Consider the following 9,285-nt stretch of genomic DNA (forward strand, 5'->3'; position numbering starts at 1 on the left):
ATTGAAGAAACTCTAGGAAAAATTGAGTACTCTGAGTGCAAAAACACAGTGCAACTGTCAGTGTACCTGTGGTGCTAAGTATGCACAAGGCTGAGCAGGATAGGAGACAATTCAATTCATCATGGGGCTTAATGAGTTTTACACAACAGTGAGAGGAAGCATTCTTACGATGAATCCTCTTCCTTCGATGGCACCAGCCTTTTCCTTACTCATCCAGGATGAAATGCAACGAGAAATGAGACCTCAAAATCAGATGGTTGCAGAATCTGTCTCTCTTCATGCTAATTCCTCAGGAATGCCAAAAGTTTCAGGAACAACAATTTTAGAACCAATTACACTCCCAATGCCAATTTTCCAAATACCAATAGGTCAAGGCGTTTTTGTGACTACTGTAAACGCCCGGGACACATTAAGGACAAGTGTTTCAAGCTTCATGGTTACCCTCAGACTTCAAGCAACAATCAAAACCTCAAGTACAATAAGAACAAAAGAGTTGTGGCCATTGCATACTCCAATTTGCCTAATGAGATGTCGCTAGAACTGAGGAGATTGGACTCAAGGATGAAAGTCAAAACCTAAATCTGTCAAAGGAACAATATGGTCAGTTACTCAATATTCTTCAACATTTTCATACCAGCAGCTAAGGCTGGCATATGGACCAGTTAGGCCCGGGCCGCATGTCCATATGGGTAGTGGGCCTAAACGGGCCTAACCGTTTGAGCCCGGGAACAGGGGAGGTGGGCCTGCTTAGTGGGCCAGTTATGTTACGAAGCCCGTTAGGACTAGATTGTTTGGGCCCGGGACCGGTTGCTAAGTGGGCCGGTTCAAACGCTCCTAGCCGGTCCTAAACGGGCTCCAACGGGCCCAACAACTATTTCTAAAAAAAAATTCAATTTTTTTTAACCGTTGCAATATTTAAAAAATGGCCATTGGCTTGCAAAAATAGTCGTTTGGGCTTTGTAAATTATCCATTTAACCCCCCCCCCCCCCAACCCCAACTTTGTTTTAACCCCAAACTTTTTATAACTATACTTTTTTCCTATTTTTAACTATAAATATCCCCTCATTCTTTCATTTTTCTCACAAAATCATCAATCTCTCTCAATCTCTCTCTAATTTTCTTCTATAATTGGTTACTTTATTGTTGCAATTTGTGTCAAAAATTATGAAGTTGATGAATTGAAGTATTCAAGTCATCAACGATAATTAATTTTCAACAAGTTGTTCGTCAATTCGGTAAACTCGTTCCAACTCTTTAGTTTTAACATTATAGTTTTTTTTTTGGTTTTATTTACTTTGTATAATTATAATTAAGATGGAATATTCCTTAAAAACATATTTAGTAAAAATAAGAGAAAATCCAAGAGTGGTGAATCTAGTGGCCAATCTATTCCTCCTCTAATTCTCCGGGCTCCCCTACCCAAACCCCATACCCGCCCTCCACCTCCTCATATTCTTAATAGTGATAGTACTTTATTAAAATTTACTGAGAGTCAATATGTGCATAATGTTGGAGGTGGTGAACACTTAGATCATGAATATATGAATTCTCTTTACGATATTCCAACTATTGGTGAAGAAGATGAGCAGGAAATAGATTTGGATGAAATGCAACCGGATGACGATACACCCATAGTCCTGTTGCTGAAGTTAACCCAACTAATCCAAATGATGCCCCGTCTGACCCCCCTGTTACTAACCCTACTTTTTCTAGACAACCTTCTAAACGGGCCGAAACATCTCTTGTTTGGCCATTTTTTATTCAAATAAGAGAAAAAAATAAGACTAAATGTAAAACTTATGGCAAAGCGTTAGCTTTTAACTATGTTACTCGGGGAGGAGGGGGAGTTTGAGGAGACACATAATGATACACCCTCAAGATAAAGTTAAATATTATCAAATGAAAGCTGCGGCCGGGGGGACAAGTCTACCTAGTCTGCCTGACCCTAGTACCGGGTCAAATCAATTTCAACCGGGAATTAACACTGTTACCTATGGTATTTTATATTATGACCCAAGAAAAGATAGGGAAGAATTGGCAAAAATGGTTACTGTTATGTACTTACCCTATAGTTTTCCTTCTAACCCTCACTTTGTGCATTATATTAGAAGAGTTTTTAATCCTACTTATAAAGGATGGCCTCACACAACCGTAAAGAGCGATATTTATAAATATAAACATGAATATGCAATATTTGTGCTATTTATTTACTCATATTTATTGTCATGTTATTATTACTACTGATATTGATAGAAGTGGAAATGACTGTGCTTATCTTACTGTTACCAGTCATTGGATTGATGAGGACTGAATAATGCAAAAGTGCATTATTGCTTATAGAATAATTAATTCACGTCACACAGGGCAGTTTATTTCTAGCACGGTTACGGATATTTGTAGATATTTTTGCATTAGTGATAAAATAATATCAATTTCAATGGATAATACTACTAGTAACACTAATGTTGTAGCCTTACGTACCACTACACTAAATCCTGCATTTAGTAACATTTTTTATGTTAGATGTATTTGTCATATTTACTATTTAATTGTGAGTGATGGTATGGGAATTTTAAATGTTGAAATTGAAAAGGTTAAAATGGCTCTTCACTGGCTTTTTTATTCAAACCGTAGAAGCAGACTTAAAGAATATTTTAGAGGTTCTCAATCATCTAAAAGAACTGCGGGAGTAAGAGCACTTACTGCTTGGGCCGGGTTCAGGGGTTCTCAAGGTTCTAGTACTAGTTATTATTCACAACTAAATGAGCCTGAAGTTTAATTGTCACGGGAAATTGAGGAAGTGAATCCCGATGACTCATATTTTGGAATGGTGGAAGGACAAAGAAAAACACTTTACGCTTCTTTCAAGGATGACCCGAGATATTTTAACCATTCAAGGTTCAACAGTGTCATCGGAGAGGGCTTTCAGTCAAGCAAGATTTCAACTCAGTGATTATAGAGCGTCTAGAGGGAGAGCTTGGAAAAATCAGTACTTTTCAGAGATTGGATCCGTTCGGAACGACAAAATTTTGGACTTGCTGAATCACAACTAGAGGTAGATCAAACTTTCGAATAAATTCTAGCTGAACCTGCAGAGGATGTAGCTTCGCCCAGAAGCGGTGATGAACAAGCTTCTTTTCTGCCATCACCAACGGAAGTTCCTCTGAACCTTGAAGGATTTATGAAATTTGAAATTTGTAAGAGATACCATGTAAAATTAATATGTAACTCATATTTTGGCACATCTTGATTAGTTTTTTTCTTCTTGTCAATGGTGGTATTAGCACCTTGTTGTGCTCATTCCATTGGGGGGGGGGGAGGGGGGAAGACTAAGAAAGATTGGGCCATGTTTTGTTAATGTCATAATGATAAATATTATAACACATTCCTTTGAATATCTCTTTACAATATTTTGTGTTTTAAATTTGAATTAAAAAATTTTAAGTCACAACTATATAATATAATTTACAAGAAATTGACTTAGATAATTTTTTTAAAAAAAATATAAGCTAGGCCCACTAAGGCCCACATAGGCCCGGGACCGGCCCACTTAATCCGGGACCATTAGTTCATGGTCCCAGTCCCGGTCTGGTTCCTACCAATAGCCCACGAAGCTCGGGCCCATATAGGTCCGGCCCATGAGGCCCGTTTAGGCCCGGACTCGACCCGTTGACCAGCCTTACCAGCAGTGGAGGAGAGAGTTCACAGAATGCAAACCATGGAGCTGAATCAGTAAATCTTGCAACAGGAACTATGAATTTTGCAGGTATGATAACTTGCACATCCTCTATTGATTTTGGCAATTTATCTTGTAGAAGAACATGGACTGACACATGGATTTTAGATTCAGGAGCTTCAAATCATATGACTTTTAATAAGTCTTCATTAGTTGATATTAGAATCTTACCCTATCCCTTGTTAGTCACTCTCCTAAATGGCTATAAAGTGAAAGTAACAGAAATTGGTAGTGTGTACCTTGCTCCCTAAATCACTATATACAAAATCATGTTTGTTCCTTCTTTCAAATTTAATCTCATCTCTATATCTTCTTTAACTGCGCAACTTAAATCTTTGATAGCCTTTGCTGATACTTGTTGTCTACTGAAGGCCCTTCAATAAAAGTTAACTGTTATTAGGGTGAATGCATCTTAACAACCACTTACCTCATTAACAGTCTGCCTACCACATATCAAAAACAAATGCCCCTTTGAACTTCTATACAAAAAGAAATCAAACTATTCCCATTTGAAAAGTTTTGGGTACCTGTGTTTCCCCACTAAACCAAGAATACACAGGGAAAAACTTGATCCCAGAACTGTACCTCATGTCTTTGTTGGATACCCCTTTGAAACCAAGGGATACAAGGTACTGAACTTGCAAATTAGAAAGATTCACATATCTAGAGATGTAACCTTCCATGAGAATGTATTTTCCTTTGACGTGTCATCTGTTGCAGGTTCTTTTCCCTCAACTCTTCACTCACTACCTTTCATCTCTGATTTACACACTGCTGCATCTCAGCCCACACCAGGCAATTCACTAAGTCCAGACAGCCCTGGAGTTAAACATGATCAACATTCACGTGATCACTTTACACACTCTTTTTTTTCAGAGACACCACACTCTTATTCCCCTGAGATCCTTCCACAAAATTTATTTGAGCCCATTCCACAAAATGATTCACCTATTTTAGAGCCCAGTAGGTCTGGCAGAGAACACAAATTACCTGCTCATCTGCATGACTATGTATATTCCATACCTCAGTTTAAAATAGCCTCTACTTCTCTACCTACTGATCCACTAGCCACTTCTACTTCCCTTTGTGCTTTATTTTCATTAAATAGTCATATTTATATTAATCATTTACTCCATGATTCAGTTATTTGTAATAAATGTCTACAATAATTTTAAACATCTTCATATGAGGAAGCTTCCCTTAACCTTGCTTGGTAAGCAACAATGACACAGAAGTTTGAAGCCCTACATGCAAATCATACCTGGGATGGAGTGCCCCTGCCAAGTGGCAAGCATGCCATTAGCTGCAGGTGGGTATATAAGATAAAGCACAAAGCTGATGGAATAGTAGAGAGGTTCAAAGCTTGGCTAGTAGAAAAAGGGTATACTCAGCAGCCTGACATAAACTACATAGAAACCTTCAGTCCTGTGGTAAAAATGATAACAGTGAGAGCCCTTATAGCTACAACAATAAAGAAGCACTGGCATATCTCTCAGTTAGATGTGAACAATGTATTTATTCATGGAGACCTCCATGAGGAAGTATACATGCAAATGTCACCAGGACTAGAGATCAACTCTCTAGGATTAGTGTGCAAGTTGAACAAGTCCTTATATGATCTCAAACATGCAAGCAGACAGTGGTACTCCAGTTGACTGAGGCTCTTTATGCAAAGGACTATATATAATCTCTCAATGATTACTCACTCTTTTACAAGAAAATAGAGCATTCTACCCCCTCTATGTAGCTGTATATGTAGATGATGTTATCAACACTGGAATAGATCCTTCATAAATCACACAACTCAAATGTTTCTTACATGGTCAATTTAAGATAAAAGACCCGAGAAAGCTGCATTACTTCCTTGGTTTGGAGGTTCTTTACACAGGTGATGGTATGATAATATCTCAAAAGAAGTTTGCACTAGACTTACTCAAATAATATGATTGTCTTTCGTACAACAGCCTCTCTACTCCCCTTAATCCAAATGAAAAGTTGAGAGCCAAAGAAGGAGCATCTTTGCGAGATCCTACCTACTACACGAAACTGGTGGGAAAGTTGAATTTCCTCACCAATACCAGACTGGACATAGCCTTCAGTATGCAACATCTTAGCCAGTTTATGCAAGACCCCAGGGAGCCACATTTGAAAGCAGCTTTCTACTTAGTTAGGTATCTGAAGAATGATCCAACTCTAGGAATTTTTCTATCAAATGATTCTGATTGTAGCCTAAAGGGTTATTGTGATTCAGACTGGGCTGCTTTCCCAGATTCTAGGAGGTTAGTCACTGGATATATAGTCCTGCTAGGCAATAGTCCAATCTGTTGAAAATCCAAGAAATAGGAAACAGTGTCTTTATCCTCAGCAGAAATAGAGTATAGGTCCTTAAGAAAGGTTGTTGGAGAGCTAACTTGGTTGTGCAGACTACTTGATGAGTTCACTATTCCTTATCCTAAACCAGTCTTAGCATTTTGTGATAGTCAATCTGCCTTACACATAGCTCGTAATCATGTTTTCCATTAACATACAAAACATATCGAGGTCAATTGCCATTTTGTGCGAGATAAGCTCCAAGAAAAGTTGATTTCTCTCCATCATGTTGATACTGGCGCTCAGTTAGTAGATGTCCTCACTAAATCCCTCACTGGTGTCAAGCATTCTACGATATTGAGCAAGTTGGGTGTGAAGACCTCACCTCCAACTTGGGGGGGGGGGGTATTGAGATAACACTATATTTAACAACATCATTCTTGTATATATTTTCGAGTAGTTTAGTTAGTTTAGTTGGTTAATTAGTTAGTTAGTATACAGTAGCTTAGCTATCAGAGTAGTAAAAGTTAGAAGTGGTCTTGTATCCACGTGTATATATACATCTCTTTGGGATATTAGAAATAACACAATTCATTTTCTCATCTTTGAGTATCAAGTTTCCTTCTCTCTTAGCTCATGCGAAGGTTCTGGAGTCCATCAATGAAGTCTTTGATCGAGAGTGAAATTGGCTGTCCAAATGCATAAATTGATAGGGAACTATTTGACTTGGGGTATTAAATTGTACTACATTTGATTATTTAGATAAGAGATAATGGCTTTCGCAGAAACTACCGAACATGCCATAATTAAAAAATGTCTTGGTACTTTTTTTCGCCATGCGCCAAAACAAATACTAGATTTATTTAGTAGGAAACTAGAAAGATAGGCAATATCTCTTTTCGAATCACGTTTAAATTATTTGAAAGGGTTCAACTGAAAAATTAAGAAAGAAAACAAAAACAAAACTGCTCATTTGAGAATACTATATTTAGGTTGGAATGGAGAAAGAGAGGTCAAAATCCTTTTCTGTTAACGTAAGTGTATAGGTCGAAATCTGTCTCAGTAGATGGGGCCGAATAACATCGAGAAAAGAGTTAGCCGAGGTTAACTAGAAAATAGTGAGGCTCGTGGTCGACTTACTAACGATGGTCGAGGTCGAGCAACACAGAAAGAGATGTAACAACTAGTTTATTAGAATAGGATACTAAAGATGATATTCTCTGCACTTGTACAATTAGGGTTTGTCGGGGGTATGTCCCATACAAATAGGAAAAAATAGAAGGACTAGAGGCATGTGATATTTATGGTGATAAGAGCAGAGTTTACTGAAAGATTCCCTCTCTCTTGCAAAGATACAAAGATTTCCTTTTTATCAAGATTCTTACTTATATTATCCAACACTTTTCCATTAGATCCAAGGATATTTCAAATATTCTAAGATCTATCTGTCACTCATTCATTGTCAGGAGGAACAATAACCTAGTTCATTGTTTATCGGGTGAACCCCTTCTCCTATTTACATAAATGTCATTTATTGCGGTTTATTGCTAGTTACTCCACCATTATCATTCATACCTTTTGATATATTCATTTAATGCTACTATCAACTCTCTACTAGATCTGTCTATACATTAGCAATATTCTCAGAGTTTAAATTTAGATATTATCATTAACTAGGTTTAACCCTTAATTATATAAATACAATTGTTTCTTGGTCAAATAATTTGGCGTTGTCTGTGGGGATTTCTTAGTTAAATTTTTAGTTTTCTTTAGATCTATAACTAACACGAACAGCTAATGTAAAAAAAAGAATGGGCAAGAACAAAGTTTCCTTTGTTTATATGCACAGATCTAATATGGCAGGTAATAAAGAAGAAAGAACGAGAATAATGAGTGACCTCCCAACCAACCTCATGAACACCATCAATGAGAGCTCTAAAGTAGTGGATGAGGATACAACACCCAACGGCTCCCCTAGGTGAGGCGGATAACCCCCTCATCACTGTAGCATCATAAAATCTCTTAGTAAAGGTGCCTTCATGTCCGTGGAGGAAGAGATGCCGCCAGCAGTAAAAAAGCTCTTTGAGGCTTGGCTAACTAACACGCTAACTAGAATCTCCATAAGCCCACTCAGGACATGGCTATAGAAAACCAAGGACTTGCGTTATACCACCAGCGAACGAGCAACATGACCAATTTCCTCTAACGACAGGTATTACTCACAATGTCGTCAACAACGCAGGTGACAACACCCTCGCAGCCCTTCTGAAAAGGATGGAGGAAATAGAGAATGAGAACAAAGCACTTCAGAATCAAATGAGAGAACACTAAGAAAGGGTCGATAAGATAATGGGCACCCCAAAGCTCCTACCAAAGAGAGATGTTGGTCGGTTCGTCGAGCAACCATATAGTGATGACGTCACCCCACATGCCATACCAAAGACCTTTAAAAATCCGCCCTATCAAAAACTATATGATGCCACGACCAACTCCGAAGACCATGTAACTCACTACGTTACCGCCGTGAAAGGTAATGACCTCGCCAAGGAACAAGTATCATCCATTTTGTTGAAAACATTCGGCGAGCCCCTCACGGGAGGAGCATTAACATGTGATAGAGTATAAGGGTTCACCAAACTCTATAGAGAACATGTTCTCTATCAGGTTCAATAGTACACATGCACATTGCAATAAATAAATGACAAGAGGAATTTTACGTGCAAAATTCCTAGCTCAACGGGATTAAAAATCAAGACCTACCCTTGTAGGATTTCAACTTCACTACGGAGCAACTTTTAGACTACAACCTATGCAACCTAGGAATTAACCTCTTAATATCTCACTTACTTTTAATACTCTATTAAAAGTCACTTTGTAATAACTCTATTATAAAGACTTTACAACATAACTAACTCTAGCCAAGACTCAAACACACAGGTTTAAGGTTTACAAAAGGGTTCCTACAGAATGCTTCTAGACAAGCTAAGTAGGAAATACAAGTGAAGAGTATTACAAAGTTACAACTCAACTAATGACATATAATGACTTGATATGTGAATTGGTCCGTAGTTGTTTTGTTCTTTGTTCTTGAAGCACTTGAAACTTTCTTGCTGGATAGGTGGTAAGTGAGTTTGAGTGAAATCTTTAAGTGTTCAAGTGAATGAGTTTTTCCTCCCTTGATGTTTTTAATACATGTATGACCTCACATACAATGATGTAATCAAGGTAGGTAAAAAGC

This window comes from Nicotiana tabacum, chromosome 6 (assembly GCF_000715075.1).
Source record: "Nicotiana tabacum cultivar K326 chromosome 6, ASM71507v2, whole genome shotgun sequence".
Lineage (NCBI taxonomy): Eukaryota > Viridiplantae > Streptophyta > Magnoliopsida > Solanales > Solanaceae > Nicotiana > Nicotiana tabacum.